Source organism: Oncorhynchus mykiss, chromosome 3 (genome assembly GCF_013265735.2).
Source record: "Oncorhynchus mykiss isolate Arlee chromosome 3, USDA_OmykA_1.1, whole genome shotgun sequence".
In the NCBI taxonomy this organism is placed as follows: Eukaryota; Metazoa; Chordata; class Actinopteri; order Salmoniformes; family Salmonidae; genus Oncorhynchus; species Oncorhynchus mykiss.
Window position 1 is genome coordinate 82,057,293 of NC_048567.1, and position 22,178 is coordinate 82,079,470.

General features: G+C 46.2%; 1 pseudogene; it reads left to right on the forward strand.

The window, feature by feature from the left end:
* The window catches only part of LOC110504928, a 50,814-nt pseudogene that overhangs the window by 15,668 nt on the left and 12,968 nt on the right, over positions 1–22,178 (forward strand).

The window sequence follows — 22,178 nt, forward strand, 5'->3', positions numbered from 1 at the left end:
GCGTGCAAAATTATTCAGCCCCCTTAAGTTAATACTTTGTAGCGCCACCTTTTGCTGCGATTGCAGCTGTAAGTCGCTTGGGGTATGTCTCTATCAGTTTTGCACATCGAGAGACTGACATTTTTTCCCATTCCTCCTTGCAAAACAGCTCGAGCTCAGTGAGGTTGGATGGAGAGCATTTGTGAACAGCAGTTTTCAGTTCTTTCCACAGATTCTCGATTGGATTCAGGTCTGGACTTTGACTTGGCCATTCTAACACCTGGATATGTTTATTTTTGAACCATTCCATTGTAGATTTTGCTTTATGTTTTGGATCATTGTCTTGTTGGAAGACAAATCTCCGTCCCAGTCTCAGGTCTTTTGCAGACTCCATCAGGTTTTCTTCCAGAATGGTCCTGTATTTGGCTCCATCCATCTTCCCATCAATTTTAACCATCTTCCCTGTCCCTGCTGAAGAAAAGCAGGCCCAAACCATGATGCTGCCACCACCATGTTTGACAGTAGGGATGGTGTGTTCAGCTGTGTTGCTTTTACGCCAAACATACCGTTTTGCATTGTTGCCAAAAAGTTCAATTTTGGTTTCATCTGACCAGAGCACCTTCTTCCACATGTTTGGTGTGTCTCCCAGGTGGCTTGTGGCAAACTTTAAACAACACTTTTTATGGATATCTTTAAGAAATGGCTTTATTCTTGCCACTCTTCCATAAAGGCCAGATTTGTGCAATATACGACTGATTGTTGTCCTATGGACAGATTTGTTAAAAAAGTTTGAAATATCCAATAAATGTCGTTCCACTTCATGATTGTGTCCCACTTGTTGTTGATTCTTCACAAAAAAATACAGTTTTATATCTTTATGTTTGAAGCCTCCCCCCCAAGAGACACACCAAACATGTGGAAGAAGGTGCTCTGGTCAGATGAAACCAAATTTGAACTTTTTGGCAACAATGCAAAAGGTCGCAAAGTTCAAGGGGGCCGAATACTTTCGCAAGGCACTGTATCTGAGAAGATCCAATATGCTCCTCAACATTTGCTGTGCATCCTGCAGTTTTGACTTCGGTAGCTACAGTAGCACCATTTTGTCTAAAACAATATTCACACAAAATATAGATGTGAGCAGCAATGAATGGGGTTCACATTTTAGGACACAAGATCTGTTGGATAACAAAGCAATGTAGAAACTGTCTTCCTTTATTTACAATCAGTGAAAGCCATATTTTATCTCTCAATACCAGAAAACATCTGCTTTTTGATTTAGAGGAGGAGGTAGAGGGGAGGAGGAGGGGATGAGGAGGGGAGGAGGATGTTGAGGGGAGGAGGAAGTGGAGGGGAGGAGGTAGAGGGGAGGAGAAGGAGCTAGAGGGGGGAAGGTAAGAGAGGAGGAGTTTTTTATTTATTTTTTATTTTACCTTTATTTAACCAGGTAGGCTAGTTGAGAACAAGTTCTCATTTGCAACTGCGACCTGGCCAAGATAAAGCATAGCAATTCGACACATACAACAACACAGAGGAACACGTGGAATAAACAAAACATACAGTCAATAACACAGTAGAAAAATAGGTCTATATAAAATGTGAGCAAATGAGGTGAAATAAGGGAGGTAAAGGCAAAAAAAGGACATGGTGGCGAGGTAAATACAATATAGCAAGTAGAACACTGGAATGGTAGATTTGCAGTGGAAGAATGTGCAAAGTAGAAATATAAATAATGGGGTGCAAAGGAGCAAAATAAATAAATAAATACAGTAGGGGAAGGGTTTGTTTTTTGGGCTAAATTATACATGGCCTATGTACAGGTGCAGTAATCTGTGAGCTGCTCTGACAGCCGGTGCTTAAAGCTAGTGAGGGAGATAAGTGTTTCCAGTTTCAGAGATTTTTGCAGTTCATTCCAGTCATGGGCAGCAGAGAACTGTAAGGAAAGACGAAGGAATTGGCTTTGGGGGTGACCAGAGAGATATACCTGCTGGAGCGCGTGCTACGAGTGGGTGCTGCTAGGGTGACCAGTGAGCTGAGATAAGGTGGGGCTTTACCTAGCAGAGACTTGTAGATAACCTGTAGCCAGTGGGTTTGGCGACGAGTATGAAGCGAGGGCCAACCAATGCGAGCGAACAGGTCGCAATGGTGGGTAGTGTATGGGGCTTTGGTGAAAAAACGGATGGCACTGTGATAGACTGCATCCAGTTTGTTGAGTAGAGTGTTGGAGGCTATTTTGTAGATGACATCACCGAAATCGAGGATTGGTAGGATGGTCAGTTTTACGAGGGTATTTTTGGCAGCATGAGTGAAGGAGGCTTTGTTGCGATATAGGAAGCCGATTCTAGATTTAATTTTGGATTGGAGATGCTTAATGTGAGTCTGGAAGGAGAGTTTACAGTCTAACCAGACACCTAGGTATTTGTAGTTGTCCACATATTCTAAGTCAGAGCCGTCCAGAACAGTGATGCTGGACGGGCGAGCAGGTGCAGGCAGTGATTAGTTGAATAGCATGCATTTAGTTTTACTTGCATTTAAGAGCAGTTGGAGGCCACGGAAGGAGAGTTGTATGGAATTGAAGCTCATCTGGAGGCTAGTTAACACAGTGTCCAAAGAGGGGCCAGAAGTATACAGAATGGTGTCGTCTGCGTAGAGGTGTATCAGAGAATCACCAGCAGCAAGAGCAACATCATTGATGTATACAGAGAAGAGAGTCGGCCCGAGGATTGAACCCTGTGGCACCCCCATAGAGACTGCCAAAGGTCCGGACAACCGGCCCACCAATTTGACACACTGAACTCTATCAGAGAAGTAGTTGGTAAACCAGGCGAGGCAATCATTTGAGAAACCAAGGCTGTCGAGTCTGCTAATAAGAATGTTGTGATTGACAGAGTCGAAAGCCTTGGCCAGGTCGATGAATACGGCTGTGCAAAAATGTCTCTTGTTAATGGCAGTTATGTCGTTTATGACCTTGAGTGTGGCTGAGGTGCACCCATGACCAGCTCTGAAACCAGATTGCATAGCGGAGAAGGTACGGTGGGATTCGAAATGGTCGGTAATCTGTTTGTTAACTTGGCTTTCGAAGACCTTAGAAAGACAGGGTAGGATAGATATAGGTCTGTAGCATGTTGGGTCTAGAGTGTCACCCCCTTTGAAGAGGGGGATGACCGCGGCAGCTTTCAAGTATTTGGGAATCTCAGACGATACGAAAGAGAGGTTGAACAGGCTAGTAATAGGGGTTGCAAGAATTTCGGCAGATCATTTTAGAAAGAGAGGGTCCAGATTGTCTAGCCCGGCTGATTTCTAGGGGTCCAAATTAGAGGTCGACCGATTATGATTTTTCAACGCTGATACCGATACCGATTATTGGAGGACCAAAAAAAGGCAATACCGATTAATCTGACAATTTTTTTTATTTTTTTGTAATAATGACAATTACAACAATACTGAATGAACACTTATTTTAACTTAATATAATACATCAATAAAATCAATTTAGCCTCAAATAAATAATGAAACATGTTCTATTTGGTTAAAATTTTATTTTTTAAGTTAAGTTAATACTTTGTAGCGCCACCTTTTGCTGCAATTACAGCTGTAAGTCGCTTGGGGTATGTCTCTATCAGTTTTGCACATCGAGAGACTGACATTTTTTCCCATTCCTCCTTGCAAAACAGCTCGAGCTCAGTGAGGTTGGATGGAGAGCATTTGTGAACAGCAGTTTTCAGTTCTTTCCACAGATTCTCGATTGGATTCAGGTCTGGACTTTGACTTGGCCATTCTAACACCTGGATATGTTTATTTTTGAACCATTCCATTGTAGATTTTGCTTTATGTTTTGGATCATTGTCTTGTTGGAAGACAAATCTCCGTCCCAGTCTCAGGTCTTTTGCAGACTCCATCAGGTTTTCTTCCAGAATGGTCCTGTATTTGGCTCCATCCATCTTCCCATCAATTTTAACCATCTTCCCTGTCCCTGCTGAAGAAAAGCAGGCCCAAACCATGATGCTGCCACCACCATGTTTGACAGTGGGGATGGTGTGTTCAGCTGTGTTACATACCGTTTTGCATTGTTGCCAAAAAGTTCAATTTTGGTTTCATCTGACCAGAGCACCTTCTTCCACATGTTTGGTGTGTCTCCCAGGTGGCTTGTGGCAAAGTTTAAACGACACTTTTTATGGATATCTTTAAGAAATGGCTTTCTTCTTGCCACTCTTCCATAAAGGCCAGATTTGTGCAATATACGACTGATTGTTGTCCTATGGACAGAGTCTCCCACCTCAGCTGTAGATCTCTGCAGTTCATCCAGAGTGATCATGGGCCTCTTGGCTGCATCTCTGATCAGTCTTCTCCTTGTATGAGCTGAAAGTTTAGAGGGACGGCCAGGTCTTGGTAGATTTGCAGTGGTCTGATACTCCTTCCATTTCAATATTATCGCTTGCACAGTGCTCCTTGGGATGTTTAAAGCTTGGGAAATCTTTTTGTATCCAAATCCGGCTTTAAACTTCTTCACAACAGTATCTCGGACCTGCCTGGTGTGTTCCTTGTTCTTCATGATGCTCTCTGCGCTTTTAACGGACCTCTGAGACTATCACAGTGCAGGTGCATTTATACGGAGACTTGATTACACACAGGTGGATTGTATTTATCATCATTAGTCATTTAGGTCAACATTGGATCATTCAGAGATCCTCACTGAACTTCTGGAGAGAGTTTGCTGCACTGAAAGTAAAGGGGCTGAATAATTTTGCACGCTCAATTTTTCAGTTTTTGATTTGTTAAAAAAGTTTGAAATATCCAATAAATGTCGTTCCACTTCATGATTGTGTCCCACTTGTTGTTGATTCTTCACAAAAAAATACAGTTTTATATCTTTATGTTTGAAGCCTGAAATGTGGCAAAAGGTCGCAAAGTTCAAGGGGGCCGAATACTTTCGGACTATTTCTCTCTATACCATTTGTATTTCATATACTTTGACTATTGGATGTTCTTATAGGCATTATAGTATTGCCAGTGTAACAGTATTGCTTCCGTCCCTCTCCTCGCCCCTACCTGGGCTCGAACCAGGAACACATCGACAACAGACACACTCGAAGCAGCGTTATCCATCACTCCACAAAAGCTGCGGGCCTTGCAGAGCAAGGGGAATAACTACTCCAAGTCTCAGAGCGAGTAACGTTTGAAACGCTATTAGCGCGTACCCCTCTAACTAGCTAGCCATTTCACATCCGTTACACCAGCCATTAGGCTGATAGGCTTGAACTCATAAACAGTGCTGTGCTTGCGAAGAGCTGCTGGCAAAACGCACAAAGTTCTGCTTTAATGAATGCTTACGAGCCTGCTGCTGCCTACCACCGGTCAGTCAGACTGCTCTATCAAATCATTGACTTAATTGTAATATAATAACACACAGAAATACGAGCCTTTGGTCATTAATATGGTCGAATCCGGAAACTATCTACTGTTTTAGACTATTGAGATTCACCTCCTCTACTCGCCCTAGATGTTTCCATTCCCACTTTTTTGTCATTTTAAATTATTATTTTATAAAGTATTTGTCATCCTTTATCTGATTGTGCGACTGTGCATTGCATTTGTTTAGTTCATTGTGTCACACCCTGGTCGAAGTATTGTGTGTTTATCTTTATTTATTTGGTCAGGCCAGGGTGTGGCATGGGTTTTTGTAGGTGGTGTGTATGTATGGGGATTGTAGCTAGTGGGGTGTTCTAGCTAAGTCTATGGCTGTCTGAAGTGGTTCTCAATCAGAGGCAGGTGTTTATCGTTGTCTCTGATTGGGAACCATATTTAGGCAGCCATATCATATTACACTAGTATAGGCTGTTTCGGTTTTCGTTACGTTTATTGTTTTGGTAGTGTTTGTGTTTAGTGTGTTACTTCATTAAACATGGATTGCAATAGACACGCCGCATTTTGGTCCGACTCTCCTCCTCATACAGAAAACCGTTACACATTGTTTAGTTAATCCGGAAACTATCATTTCATTTAAACAAAACGTTTATTATTTCAGTGAAATACGCAACAGTTCAGTTCGGTATTTTATCTAACAGGGTGGCATCCCTAAGTCTAAGTCTAAATATTCTTGTTACATTGCACAACCTTCAATGGTATGTCATAATTACGTAAAATTCTGGCTCGCAATGAGCCAGGCTGCCCAAACTGTTGCATATACCCTGACTCTGCGTGCAAAAAATGTACAAACTCAACGATGCACCAAAAAAAGAGCCTATTAGTCAAAAGCAAACAAAGAAAAGCTCATATAAATAAAATACACTAAAATACACTAAAATACACTAAAATACACTACACATCAGTTCAACAGAGAAGTGACACAATTTTAACCTGGTTATTGCCTGCTAACCTGGATTTCTTTTAGCTAAATATGCAGGTTTAAAAATATATACTTCTGTGTATTGATTTTAAGAAAGGCATTGGTGTTTATGGTTAGGTACAGTCGTCCAACGATTGTGCTTTTTTCGCAAATGCGTTTTTGTTAAATCATCCCCCAGCGTTGCATCGATTATATGCAACGCAGGACACTCTAGATAAACTAGTAATATCATCAACCATGTGTAGTTAAAGCTAGTGATTATGATTGATTGATAAGTTTAATGCTACCTAGCGACTTACCTTGGCTTCTACTGCATTCGCGTAACAGGCAGGCTCCTCGTGGAGTGCAATGAGAGGCAGGTGGTTAGAGCGTTGGACTAGTTAACTGTAAGGTTGCAAGATTGGATCCCCCTGAGCTGACAAGGTGAAAATCTGTCGTTCTGCCCCTGAACAAGGCAGTTAACCCACCTTTCCTAGGCCGTCATTGACAGTAAGAATGTGTTCTTAACTGACTTGCCTAGTTAAATAAAAGTATAAAAAATAATAATAAGTAAAATTTGCAAAATCAGCGCCCAAAAATACAGATTTCTGATTGTTATGAAAACTTGAAATCGGCCCTAATTAATCGGCCATTCCGATTAATCAGTCGACCTCTAGTCCAGATTTTGCAGCTCTTTCAGAACATCAGCTATTCGGATTTGGGTGAAAGAGAAATGGTGGGGGCTTTGGTGGGTTGTTGTGGAGGGTACCGGGCAGTTGACCGGGGTAGGGGTAGCCAGGTGGAAAGCATGGCCAGCCGTAGAGAAATGCTTATTGAAATTCTCAATTATAGTGGATTTATCGGTGGTGACAGTGTTTCCTAGCCTCAGAGCAGTGGGCAGCTGGGAGGAGGTGCTCTTATTCTCCATGGACTTTACAATATCCCAGAACTTTTTTGAGTTAGTACTACAGGATGCAAATTTCTGTTTGAAAATGCTAGCATTAGCTTTCCTAACTGTGTATATTTGTTCCTAACTTCCCTGAAAACTTGCATATCACGGGGGTTATTCGATGCTAATGCAGAACGCCACAGGATGTTTTTGTGCTGGTCAAGGGCAGACAGGTCTGGAGTGAACCAAGGACTATATCTATTCCTAGTTCTACATTTTTTGAACGTGGCATGCTTATTTAAGATGGTGAGGAAGGCACTTTTAAAGAATAGCCAGGCATCATCTACTGACGGGATGAGGTCAATGTCATTCCAGGATACCCCGGCCAGGTCGATTAGAAAGGCCTGAAGTGTTTTAGGGAGCGTTTGACAGTGATGAGTGAAGATCGTTTGGTCGCAGACCCATTACGGATGCAGGCAATGAGGCAGTGATCTCTGAGATCTTGATTTGAAAACAGCAGAGGTGTATTTGTAGGGCGAGTTAGTTAGGATGACATCTATGAGTGTGCCTGTATTTACGGATTTGGAGTTGTACCTTGTAGGTTCATTGATCATTTGTGAGAGATTGAGGGCATCAAGCTTAGATTGTAGGATGGCCGGGGTGTTAAGCATGTCCCAGTTTAGGCCACCTAGTAGCACGAGCTCAGAAGATGGATGGGGGGCAATCAGTTCACATGGTATCGAGGGCACAGCTGGGGGCAGAGGGTGGTCTACAGCAAGCGGCAACAGTGAGAGACTTGTTTCTGGAAAGGTGGATTTTTAAAAGTAGAAGTTTGAATTGTTTGGGTACAGACCTGGATAGTAGGACAGAACTCTGCAGGCTATCTTTGCAGTAGATTCCAACACCGCCCCCTTTGGCAGTTCTAGCTTGGCGGAAAATGTTATAGTTTGCGATGGAGATTTCAGGGTTTTTGGTGGTTTTCCTAAGCCAGGATTCAGACACGGCAAGACATCCGGTTTGGCAGAGTGTGCTAAAGCAGTGAGTAAAACAAACTTAGGGAGTAGGCTTCTAATGTTAACATGCATGAAACCAAGGCTTTTAGGGTTACAGAAATCAACGAATGAGAGCACCTGGGTAGTAGGAGTGGGGCTAGGCACTGCAGGAACTGAATCTATACGAACTGGCTGTCTAGCACGTTCCCTTACAGAGAGTAAAAGGAGCAGGTTTCTGGGCTCGATAGCATAGATTCAAGGCATAGTGTACAGACAAAGGTAAGGTAGGATGTGAGTACATTGGAGATAAACCTAGGCATTGAGTAATGAAGAGAGAGATATAGTCTCTAGAGACGTTTAAACCAGGTGATGTCATCGCATATGTAGGAGGTGGAACAACTTGGTTGGTTAAGGCATATTGAGCAGGGCTAGAGGCTCTACAGTGAAATAAGACAGTAATCACTAACCAGGACAGTAATAGACGAGGCATATTGATATTAGAGAGAGGCATGCGGTGCCAAGTGAACAAATGGGTCCAGTGAGTGGCTGGGCTGACTGGGGACATGGCGATTCAGACGGTGGAGAGAAGGAGGTAGAGAGGAGGAGGTGGAGAGGAGGAGGTGGACCCAACAAATAGCAATCTGTGCAGTGGATCAGGAAGTTAGCTAGGCATGCTGCTCACTAACATAATACAGAGACAGCTGTCGCTCGTGTCTTTCCATCCTACTCTCTCTCTCTTCTCTCTGAAACGGCTGAAATAAGTACTTCTATGATATGGGGCAAGGTTAGTGTTAAGACATCGACAAATACACTATCCAGGTTACACTTCCCCAGGGTGCAGCAGAAACCTTGAGCCTGACTGATAATCACATTAGGTGCTGCTAATTAGGGCGATGGTCAGTCAGTGTCCCAGCTGGAAATGAGGCCACCAAACATAGACTGGGAATCACTGGCCACTTTAATAATGGAACACTGGTCACTTTAATAATGGAATACTGGTCACTTTAATAATGGAACACTGGTCACTTTAATAATGGAACACTGGTCGCTTTAATAATGGAACACTGGTCACTTTAATAATGGAACACTGGTCACTTTAATAATGGAATACTGGTCACTTTACTAATGGAACACTGGTCACTTTAATAATGGAACACTGGTCACTTTAATAATGTTTACATGTTTTGCATTACTCATCTCACATATATATATATATATACTGTATTCTATTCTACTGTATCTCAGTCTATGCTGCTCTGACATTGCCCGTCCAAATATTTATATATTCTTAATTCCATTAGTTTACTTTAGATGTGTGTGTGTATTGTGTGTATTGTTGTGAGATTATTATTGCTGCACTGTTGGAGCTAGAAACACAAGCATTTCGCTACACATCTGCTAAACACGTGTATGTGACCAATAAAATGTGACTTGATTTTTATTTAATTTGAGGATGCTGGTTGGTTTGTTGGCCGTGAGGCTGCTGGTTGGTTTGGTGGCGTTGAGTCTGCTGGTTGGTTTGGTGGCCGTGAGGCTGCTGATTGGTTTGTTGGCCGTGAGGCTGCTGATTGGTTTTGTTGGCCGAGAGGCTGCTGGTTGGTTTGGTGGCCGTGAGGTTGTTGGTTGGTTTGTTGGCCGTGAGTCTGCTGGTTGGTTTGTTGGCCGTGAGGCTGCTGATTGTTTTTTTGGCCGTGAGGCTGCTGGTTGGTTTGTTGGCCTTGAGGCTGCTTGTTGGTTTGTTGGCCTTGAGGCTGCTGGTTGGTTTTGAATGTGATAGAATAATTTTTATGTTTAAGATAATGACTAAAGTATTCCACCCTGAAACCATATAATTGTATGAAATGTGTTCAGAGTCATAATTCAATAATGTGTGTGACTAGACCATTGTGTTACTATTTCACAATATGAGCTGGGTATAGTTGAGACACTCAAAGCCAACTGAACTGTCTACTTGTGAGAACTCTGAAACCAAAAACCGGAAAGAGGCCTCCCCAACCTAGGTAGGGTAGTAATTGTTAGAAACGGCTAGGCTTGCAGAAGAGAATGGTGGAGTTTCTACTGATGTGAGTTCATTTGTGTGTGTGTATGTTATAAAATGATTGTGTTCTCATTTTGAAGTCAGAGTGCTCTCTGAATAAAGTATTGATCTATTGCAGAATCTGAGACTTTGTCTAATTCTTTATTAAACCGGAGATGTACGACCTCTGGTGAAATAGACAAAGCTTGAGTGATACATTGGGATAAAAATTCCCGTAACAGGATGCCATGAGGCTACTGGTTGGTTGGTGGCCGTGAGGCTGCTGGTTGGTTTGGTGGCTGTGAGGCTGCTGGTTGGTTTGGTGGCTGTGAGGCTGCTGGTTGGTTTGGTGGCTGTGATGCTGCTGGTTAGTTTGGTGGCTGTGAGGCTGCTGGTTAGTTTGGTAGCTGTGAGGCTGCTGGTTGGTTTGTTGGCTGTGAGGCTGCTGGTTAGTTTGGTGGCCGTGAGGCTGCTGGTTGGTTTGGTGGCCGTGAGGCTGCTGGTTGGTTTGGTGGCCGTGAGGCTGCTGGTTGGTTTGTTGGCTGTGAGGCTGCAGGTTGGTTTGTTGGCCGTGAGGCTGCTGGTTGGTTTGGTTGCCGTGAGGCTGCTGGTTGGTTTGGTGGTTGTGAGGCTGCTGATTGGTTTGTTGGCCGTGAGGCTGCAGGTTGGTTTGTTGGCCGTGAGGCTGCTGGTTGGTTTGGTGGCCGTGAGGCTGCTGGTTGGTTTGGTGGCCGTGAGGCTGCTGGTTGGTTTGGTGGCCATGTGGCCTTTAGTTGTGGTTCTGAGTCTTTAGTTTAGGTATGTCTGTTTGTAATATTTATCTTTCACTTGGACATAATAATAATCCACTTGGCTGACCAAAAGGTCAAGACAGAGCTGGCTCTGAACTCAGTAGATTGCGATATCCTGGGCATGTGCATCCAACATGTTCCTCAAACGCTGATTTCTCACATAAATTCACACATTCATTCAGGTTACAGACCATGTAACTAGGGCGAGAACCCCTAGACTTAGCCATTGCTACAATATTAGCAGGCTAGTTATTTAGTTCCTAACACTGCTGTACATACTGTATGAGACATCTTCTGTTTCTCTCTCAGGTGGATCTTTTTGGATTGGTAACTCTCCCTGATCATCCCTCAACCCTGCCCATCCGAGTTGACCCCTGACCCCTTCCTACAGCCACCATGACATCGAACTCATGGCCACAGCTTCTGGCCTTCAAGCTGACCTCTCCTCCCCGCGACCCTGGGAGTCCAAAGTGGATCTTCAGCTGTGACGAGGAGATAGAGCGTCGCTATGAGATCGTTCCCTCTGTGGTCTGCTCCATGTGCTGCCTCTTCGGCATCATATACTGCTTCTTTGGTAAGACAATCACACTGCTACTACAGGTACTAGTGTGACTAATGAAAAGGAAAACCTGCACTCACTGGATTACTTTTGCAGTTTTCACGTATTTTAGAAGCAGGTCAACAAAGGGATGCTTTAAACGCTGACGAAGGCGGTGGCCTGAAACACGTCCATTTTCTGACCTCTGCTGCTGTTAACAGACTCTGCCTAGAAGGCCAGCATCCCGGAGACGCCTCTTCACTGTTGATATTGAGACTGGTGTTTTGCGGGTACTATTTAATGAGGCTGCCAGTTGAGGACTTGTGAGGCGTCTATGTCTCAAACTAGACACTCAAATGTACTTGTCCTCTTGCTCAGTTGTGCACCGGGGCCTCCCACTCCTCTTTCTATTCTGGTTAGAGCCAGTTTGCGCTGTTCTGTGAAGGGAGTAGTACACAGCGTTGTACGAGATCTTCAGTTTCTTGGCAATTTCTCACATGGAATAGTCTTCATTTCTCAGTACAAGAATAGACTGACAAGTTTCAGAAGAAAGTTCTTTGTTTCTGGCCATTTTGAGCCTGTAATCAGACCCACAAATGCTGATGCTACAGATACTCATCTAGTCTAAAGAAGGCCCGTTTTATTGCTTCTTTAATCAGAACAACAGTTTTCAGCTGTGCTAATATAATTGCAAAAGGGTTTTCTAATGGTCAATTAGCCTTTTAAAATTATAAACTTGGATTAGCTAACGCAATGTGCCATTGGAACACAGGAGTGATGGTTGCTGATAATGGGCCTCTGTACGCCTATGTAGATATTCCATTCAAATCTGCCATTTCCAGCTACAATATTCATTTGCAACATTAACAATGTCTACACTGTATTTCTGATCAATTTGGCTCATATTTTAATGGACAAGAAAATTAGCGTTTCTTTAAAAAACAAGGACATTTCTGAGTGACCTCAAACTTCTGAACAGTAATCTACATGAGCAAAACCCCACTATCTATGTTGAAATGCTTTGGACAGCCTTTATTTCAAGGGAAGTGGTAAAACTATAACTGTTTAGTACTCTTCCTTTTTCTCATTCTCTTTCTTTCCCTCTCTCCCTCCCTCACTTTCTCTCTCTCTTCTCTCTCTCCCTCCCTCTCTTTCTCTCTCTCTCCTCTCTCTCCCTCCCTCTTTCTCTCTCTCCTCTCTCTCCCTCCCTCTCTTTCTCTCTCTTCCTCTTTCTCTCCCTTTCTCTCTCTCCCCCTCTCTCAATTTCTCTTTCACTATATCGCTCTCCCCTTTTCTCTCTCTCTCCACATTCTCTCTCTCTATCTTCTCTCTCTTCTCTCTCTCTCTGCGTCCCCCTCTCTCTCTCTAACCTTTCTCTCTCTTGCTTTCTCTCACTCTCTCTCTCCCTCTCTCTCTCTCTCTCTCTCTCCCTCTATAAGTACTCTTTTGACATTATTTAATGGAATAAGTGCTATAAGGTATAAGCGTCAGTGTTCATTGTTATAAGGAGTTGGATAACCAGGTCAACTTATTATTCAACCTCCCTCTCCCAACCCACTCAGCTCTGCAGAGTACAGCTTCCCTCTCCCAACCCACTCAGCTCTGCAGAGTACAGCTTCCCTCTCCCAACCCACTCAGCTCTGCAGAGTACAGCTTCCCTCTCCCAACCCACTCAGCTCTGCAGAGTACAGCCTCCCTCTCCCAACCCAATCAGCTCTGCAGAGTACAGCTTCCCTCTCCCAACCCACTCAGCTCTGCAGAGTACAGCTTCCCTCTCCCAACCCACTCAGCTCTGCAGAGTACAGCTTCCCTCTCCCAACCCACTCAGCTCTGCAGAGTACAGCCTCCCTCTCCCAACCCACTCAGCTCTGCAGAGTACAGCTTCTCTCTCCAACCCACTCAGCTCTGCAGAGTACAGCTTCTCTCTCCAACCCACTCAGCTCTGCAGAGTACAGCCTCCCTCTCCAACCCACTCAGCTCTGCAGAGTACAGCTTCTCTCTCCAACCCACTCAGCTCTGCAGAGTACAGCCTCCCTCTCCAACCCACTCAGCTCTGCAGAGTACAGCCTCCCTCTCCAACCCACTCAGCTCTGCAGAGTACAGCCTCCCTCTCCCAACCCACTCAGCACTGCAGAGTACAGCTTCCCTCTCCTCTCTCTCATCTGACCCCCTGTCTCGCCACTGGCCTGTCTCTTTAGGTCAGACAGAGTCAATGGGATGCATCCCAAATCTATTCCCTATATAGTGCACTACTTTTGAGCAGGGCCCTATATGGGCTTGATGTTTAGCTCAGCCTAGTTATTAAAAATATTGTCTCGTCAGACCTTTCATACTGTTCCAGCTGGCTGATAGCCATTGTTACTTAGATGGTGTAAAGCACAGAGGATTTTAGACATTTACTCACCGATACTTCCTCAATTCCCGAGTTGAAAGGCGACGCTTGTCTTCTAGACATACATGGCTAGTTGATGGTGGTTCGTTCGAATTTGAAAATGCTCCTTTATTAAATTTAAAATCCAACAATGATGTATATCCCCCATCTTGTCTATTTAAAATATGATCTAATGAATGGAGACAGGTGGAGACCCCAAAGTGCTGCATGTCATGTCATCTCTAACCTGTCTCCTGTCTGTCCTGCAGACCTTAATCTGTCTCTCTCTCTCTCTCTCTCTCGCTCTCTCTCTCTCTCTCTCTCTGTCTCTCTCTCTCTCTCTCTCTCTCTCTCTCTCTCTCTCTGTCTCTCTCTCTCTCTCTCTCTCTCTCTCTCTCTCTCCTCTTCAGGTTATTGTTGTTTCAAGGCTTGATGTTCTCTAACCTGTCTCCTCTCTGTCTCTCTCTCTCTTCTCTCTCTCTCGCTCTCTCTCTCTCTCTTTCTCTCTCTCTCTCTCTCTCTCTCTCTCTCTCTCTCTCTCTCTCTCTCTCTCTCTCTCTCCTCTCCAGGTTACCGTTGCTTCAAGGCGGTGATGTTCCTAACAGGCTTAATGTTTGGCTCCGTCATCATCTTTCTGCTGTGTTACAAGGAGCGTGTCCAGGACACCCAGCTGAGTGTGGAGGCCTCTGTGGGCATCGGCCTGGGCATCGGTACCCTCTGTGGCCTGGTCACCATGCTGGTGCGATCCGTGGGACTCTTCATGGTGGGGCTGTTGCTGGGATTACTGCTGGGCATAGCCTCACTTGTAAGAATCATTTAGAAAAATAATAACAACATGTTTTGATTGAATTTAGATCTAGGATCAGGTCTAGGATCACGTCTGGGATCAGGTCTAAGATCAGATCTAGTATCAGATCTAGGTGCAGGTTTAGGATCAGGTCTAGGATGATCAGGTCTGGGACAAGCTCTAGGATCAGCTCTAGGATCAGGTCTCCAGCTCCCTGACCATATGATATTGTTCATTATGATTTAAATGGCTAAATCTAGATCAGCACTCCTTCTCTGAAAGGCTTCACGAATATGGGCCCTGTTGTCTAGTTTGTATTACTGTCCAAATATTTTGTTTTGTACACTGAGTTAACGTGAATACAGTGAGTGGACAAAACATTAGGAACACCTGCTCTTTCCACATAGACTGACCAGGTGAATCCAGGTGAAACCTAAGATCCTTTATTAATGTCACTTGTTAATAGGGGAGGGGACATGTTAAAGAAGGATTTTAATCCTTGAGACAATTGAGACATGGATTGTGTTTGTGTGCCATTCAGAGGGTGAATGGGCAAGACAACATATTTAAGTGCCTTTGAACAGTGTATGGTAGTAGGTGCCAGGTGCACCGGTTTGTGTCAAGATCTGCAATATTGCTGGGTTTTTCACACTCAACAGTTTCCTGTGTGTATCAAGAATAGTCCAACACTCAAAGGACTTCCAGCCAACTTGACACAACTGTGGGAAGCATTGGAGTCAACATGGACCAGCATCCCTGTGGAACGCTTTCAACACCTTGTAGAGTCCATGCCCTGACAAAATGAGGCTGTTCTGAGGGCAAAAGGGGGTGCAACTGTCATGTATTGTCATGTTGTGTGTTTCTGTCCTTTCCCTTCACCCTGTCTCCCTCTGCTGGTCGTTGTTAGGTTACCTTTTCTCCCCCTCTTTCCCCCAGCTGTGCCTTGTCTCCTCCTAACTACCCATTCACCCCGTTTCCCACCTGTTCCCTTTTTCCCTCTGATTAGGTCCCTATATCTCTCTCTGTTTTTGTTCCTGTCCTTGTCGGATTCTTGTTTGTTGTGTTTCATGCCTGAGCCAGACTATCGTCATGTTTGCTGTAACCTTGTCCTGTCCTGTCGGAATCTGCCGGTCTATCTGAGCCTACCTATGTTTGGTTATTAAAGAAGCTCTGTTTAAGTTAGTTCGCTTTTGGGTCCTCATTCACTCACCGTAACAGAAGAATCCGACCAAGAATGGACCCAGCGACTTCGGATCCTCTCCACTCAGCCGTCGAGATCCAGGGAGCGATGCTAGGCAGACACGAGCAGGAATTGTCTGCTGCTCGACATGCCGTTGAGACCCTGGCCACCCAAGTCTCCAACCTCACAGAACAGGTTCACCATCTCCGCCTCGATCCACCGGCCACTTCCAGGGCTTTCGAATCTCCGGAGCCCAGAATCAATAACCCGCCGTGTTACTCTGGGGAGCCCACTGAATGCCGCTCGTTCCTCACCCAGTGTGATATTGTGTTTTCTCTCCAGCCCAACACTTACGCCAGGAGCACTGCTCGTGTCGCCTACGTCATATCTCTCCTTACTGGACGGGCTCGTGAGTGGGGCACGGCAATCTGGGAGGCAAGGGCTGAGTGTACTAACCAGTATCAGGACTTTAAGGAGGAGATGATACGGGTTTTTGATCGATCTGTTTTTGGGGAGGAGGCTTCCAGGGCCCTGTCTTCCCTATGTCAAGGCAATCGATCCATAACAGACTACTCTATTGAGTTTCGCACTCTTGCTGCCTCCAGTGGCTGGAACGAGCCGGCTTTGCTCGCTCGTCTTCTGGAGGGTCTCTGCGCAGAGGTAAAGGATGAGATTCTCTCCCGGGAGGTTCCTTCCAGCGTGGATTCCTTGATTGAACTCGCTATTCGCATTGAGCGACGGGTTGATCTTCGTCACCGAGCTCGTGGAAAGGAGCTCGCGTTCTCCGTTGCCCCCCTCTCCGCATCACTACCATCTTCCTCTGCCGGCTCGGGAGCTGAGCCTATGCAGCTGGGAGGTATCCGCATCTCGACTAAGGAGAGGGAACGGAGAATCACCAACCGCCTCTGTCTCTATTGCGGTTCTGCTGGTCATTTTGTCACTTCATTTCCAGTAAAAGCCAGAGCTCATCAGTAAGCGGAGGGCTACTGGTGAGCGCTACTACTCCTGTCTCTCCTTCAAGATCCTGCACTACCTTGTCGGTCCATCTACGCTGGACCGGTTCGTCAGCTTCCTGCAGTGCCTTAATAGACTCTGGGGCGGAGGGCTGTTTTATGGACGAGACCTGGGCTCGGGAACATGACATTCCTCTCAGACAGTTAAGGGAGTCCACGGCCTTGTTCGCCCTGGATGGTAGTCCTCTCCCCAGGATTCAGCGTGAGACGCTACCTTTAACCCTCACTGTTTCTGGTAATCATAGCGAAACCATTTCTTTTTTGATTTTTCGTTCACCTTTTACACCTGTTGTTTTGGGCCATCCCTGGCTAGTTTGTCATAATCCTTCCATTAATTGGTCTAGTAATTCTATCCTCTCCTGGAACGTCTCTTGTCATGTGAAATGTTTAATGTCTGCTATCCCTCCTGTTTCCTCTGTCTCTTCTTCACAGGAGGAGCCTGGTGATTTGACAGGGGTGCCGGAGGAATATCACGATCTGCGCACGGTGTTCAGTCGGTCCAGGGCCACCTCTCTTCCTCCACACCGGTCGTATGATTGTAGTATTGATCTCCTTCCGGGAACCACTCCCCCCCGGGGTAGACTATACTCTCTGTCGGCTCCCGAACGTAAGGCTCTCGAGGATTATTTGTCTGTAGCTCTTGACGCCGGTACCATAGTCCCCTCCTCCTCTCCCGCCGGAGCGGGGTTTTTTTTTGTCAAGAAGAAGGACGGGTCTCTGCGCCCCTGCATAGATTATCGAGGGCTGAATGACATAACAGTTAAGAATCGTTATCCGCTTCCTCTTATGTCCTCAGCCTTCGAGATCCTGCAGGGAGCCAGGTTTTTCACTAAGTTGGACCTTCGTAACGCTTACCATCTCGTGCGCATCAGGGAGGGGGACGAGTGGAAGACGGCGTTTAACACTCCGTTAGGGCACTTTGAATACCGGGTTCTTCCTTTCGGCCTCGCTAACGCTCCAGCTGTCTTTCAGGCATTAGTCAATGATGTCCTGAGAGACATGCTGAACATCTTTGTTTTCGTTTACCTTGACGATATCCTGATTTTTTCACCGTCACTCCAGATTCATCTTCAGCACGTTCGACGTGTCCTCCAGCGCCTTTTAGAGAATTGTCTTTTTGTGAAGGCTGAGAAGTGCACTTTTCATGCCCCCTCCGTCACATTTCTCGGTTCTGTTATTTCCGCTGAAGGCATTAAGATGGATCCCGCTAAGGTCCAAGCTGTCATTGATTGGCCCGCCCCTAAGTCACGCGTCGAGCTGCAGCGCTTTCTCGGCTTCGCGAACTTCTATCGTCGTTTCATCCGTAATTTCGGTCAGGTGGCAGCTCCTCTCACAGCCCTTACTTCTGTCAAGACGTGCTTTAAGTGGTCCGTTTCCGCCCAGGGAGCTTTTGATCTCCTCAAGAATCGTTTTACATCCGCTCCTATCCTTGTTACACCTGACGTCTCTAGACAGTTCGTTGTCGAGGTTGACGCGTCAGAGGTGGGCGTGGGAGCCATTCTTTCTCAGCGCTCCCTCTCTGACGACAAGGTCCACCCATGCGCGTATTTTTCTCATCGCCTGTCCCCGTCGGAACGTAACTATGATGTGGGAAACCGCGAACTGCTCGCCATCCGGTTAGCCCTAGGCGAATGGCGACAGTGGTTGGAGGGGGCGACCGTTCCTTTTGTCGTTTGGACTGACCATAGGAACCTTGAGTACATCCGTTCTGCCAAACGACTTAATGCGCGTCAGGCGCGTTGGGCGCTGTTTTTCGCTCGTTTCGAGTTCGTGATTTCTTATCGTCCGGGCTCTAAGAACACCAAGCCTGATGCTTTATCTCGTCTCTTCAGTTCTTCAGTAGCCTCCACTGACCCCGAGGGGATTCTCCCTGAGGGGCGTGTTGTCGGGTTGACTGTCTGGGGAATTGAGAGGCAGGTAAAGCAAGCGCTCACTCACACTCAGTCGCCGCGCGCTTGTCCTAGGAACCTTCTTTTCGTTCCCGTTCCTACTCGTCTGGCCGTTCTTCAGTGGGCTCACTCTGCCAAGTTAGCCGGCCACCCTGGCGTTCGGGGTACGCTTGCTTCCATTCGCCAGCGTTTTTGGTGGCCCACCCGGGAGCATGACACGCGTCGTTTCGTGGCTGCTTGTTCGGTCTGCGCGCAGACTAAGTCCGGTAACTCCCCTCCTGCCGGCCGTCTCAGGCCGCTTCCCATTCCCTCTCGACCGTGGTCTCACATCGCCTTAGATTTTGTCACCGGACTGCCTTCGTCAGCGGGGAAGACTGTTATTCTTACGGTTGTCGATAGGTTCTCTAAGGCGGCTCATTTCATTCCCCTTGCTAAGCTTCCTTCTGCTAAAGAGACGGCACAAATCATCATCGAGAATGTTTTCAGAATTCATGGCCTTCCATCAGACGTCGTTTCGGACAGAGGTCCGCAATTCACGTCTCAATTTTGGAGGGAGTTTTGCCGTTTGATTGGGGCTTCCGTCAGTCTCTCTTCCGGCTTTCACCCCCAGTCTAACGGTCAAGCAGAACGGGCCAATCAGACTATTGGTCGCATCTTACGCAGTCTTTCTTTTCGCAACCCTGCGTCTTGGTCAGAACAGCTCCCCTGGGCAGAATACGCCCACAACTCGCTTCCTTCGTCTGCGACCGGGCTATCTCCTTTTCAGAGTAGCCTCGGGTACCAGCCTCCGCTGTTCTCATCTCAGTTCGCCGAGTCCAGCGTCCCCTCCGCTCAGGCTTTTGTCCAACGTTGCGAGCGCACCTGGAAGAGGGTCAGGTCTGCACTTTGCCGTTATAGGACGCAGACTGTGAGGGCTGCTAATAAGCGTAGAACTAAGAGTCCTAGATATTGTCGCGGTCAGAGAGTTTGGCTCTCCACTCAGAACCTTCCCCTTAAGACGGCTTCTCGCAAGTTGACCCCGCGGTTCATTGGTCCGTTCCGTATTTCTCGGGTCATTAATCCTGTCGCAGTTCGACTTCTTCTTCCGCGATACCTTCGTCGCGTCCACCCGGTCTTCCATGTCTCCTGTATTAAGCCCGTTCTTCGCGCCCCCGCTCGTCTTCCCCCCCCCCCCCCCCCCATCCTTGTCGAGGGCGCACCCATCTACAGGGTCCGCAGGATTTTGGACATGCGTCCTCGGGGCCGTGGTCACCAGTACCTCGTTGATTGGGAGGGGTACGGTCCTGAGGAGAGGAGTTGGGTTCCCTCTCGGGACGTGCTGGACCGTGCGCTGATCGAGGATTTCCTCCGTTGCCGCCAGGTTTCCTCCTCGAGTGCGCCAGGAGGCGCTCGGTGAGTGGGGGGGTACTGTCATGTATTGTCATGTTGTGTGTTTCTGTCCTTTCCCTTCACCCTGTCTCCCTCTGCTGGTCGTTGTTAGGTTACCTTTTCTCCCCCTCTTTCCCCCAGCTGTGCCTTGTCTCCTCCTAACTACCCATTCACCCCGTTTCCCACCTGTTCCCTTTTTCCCTCTGATTAGGTCCCTATATCTCTCTCTGTTTTTGTTCCTGTCCTTGTCGGATTCTTGTTTGTTGTGTTTCATGCCTGAGCCAGACTATCGTCATGTTTGCTGTAACCTTGTCCTGTCCTGTCGGAATCTGCCGGTCTATCTGAGCCTACCTATGTTTGGTTATTAAAGAAGCTCTGTTTAAGTTAGTTCGCTTTTGGGTCCTCATTCACTCACCGTAACAGCAACTCATTATTAGGAAGGTGTTCCTAATTGTTACGAATCCCTTTTGGCCCGACAGTCTAGGGGGGATGGTAACGAGACCCGTAACATAACTCATGCAAAGTATACTAGTCAAAAAGTAAGAGTGAGAACGAAATACCACTAAATTACCGTCAAACACTCACGGTTTATTTTTAAACACACGGTAAAGGGGAGGGGAGGGGAGGGGAGGGGAGGGGAGGGGAGGGGAGGGGGGGGGGGGGGGGGGGTCTGAGAACTTGTTGCCTACCTGGTTAAATAAAGGTTAAATAAATTATTTAAAAAAAAATCAATGTTACCTAACTAATTCTGATTCAGCTACGACAGTTAACATGATCTGACCACTCAGACGAATAAATCACTAGATCATCAAGGTAGGCACTACTATTGGGAACGCCAGCTAATACGAAGTTAACCAGTTGTTGGAAAGTGGCTGGTGCATTCCAAAAGCCATTACAGAGTATTGTAGGAAGTTGTCTGGGGTCACTAAGGCAGAAATCTCAGAAGCACGTGAGGTTAACGGAACCTGCCAGTAACCTTTTAAGAGGTCTAACTTAGTTACATAAGTAGCAGCAGCAACAGTGTCGATACAGTCATCCAGTCTGGCATTGTGACAGAATGTACCTTTTGATAATCCGTACATAACCTTAACGTACCATCAGGTTTAGGAACCAGAATGCAAGGAAAACTCCAAGGGCATGAATTTGGCATCGTCAGGTCATTCTCCAACAAATATCTCACTTCATCCCTCATTATCTTCCCCTTAGAAGCATTCACACGATATGGGTGTTGCTTGATAGGTGTAGCATTTCCAACATTAATGTCATGTTCCAACACGTTTGTGCGAGTAGGAACGTCATTAAAGAGACATGGAAAACTGTGTAGTAGCCTCACAATATCATCGGCCTGTACGTCCGTTAAATGAACCAGACCTGACTGGATAGACAGCAGCATTTCTGAGTTGGGCAATCTAACACACGGCTGCTGAGTATTGCGCAACTCTACTCTCCATCAGCATCATCAATATGACAATATCCACTATCATAGCAGCAGAAGCAGAGGAGACTGTAGTACCTTCCGCTGTTTTTGAACTGAATCTAACTGGGTAATGAGTCGGGTGTGATATGCTTTCAACATGTTAATGTGGCACACACGAGATTGGCGTTGTCTATCAGGAGTTTGAAGCACATAGTCAGTTTCACTTAATTTCTTTTCACTTAAATAAGGACCAGAGAAAGGAGCTGACAGTGAAGATCCTGGAACAGGTAATAACACCAGTACTTGGTCACCTGGCTGTAGTGGACGAGAAACAGCCTGTTTATCATAGTGTCTTTTCATGCTCCTCTGTGAGGAAGACAGAGCTTCCTTTGCGAGAGCACAAGCTTGGTGTAGGCGCTCACGAAAGCGACTAACGTAGTCCAACACATTCTCATCTCCCGCACACAACTCTTGGGACAAAAACTGTTCTTTAAGGACTTTCATTGGTCCTCTCACTGTGTGACCAAATACTAGTTCAGCTGGGCTGAACCCTGGGGACTCCTTTACAGTTTCACGAGCAGCAAACAAAACTAGAGGAACTCCCTCATCCCAATCTTTCTCAGAT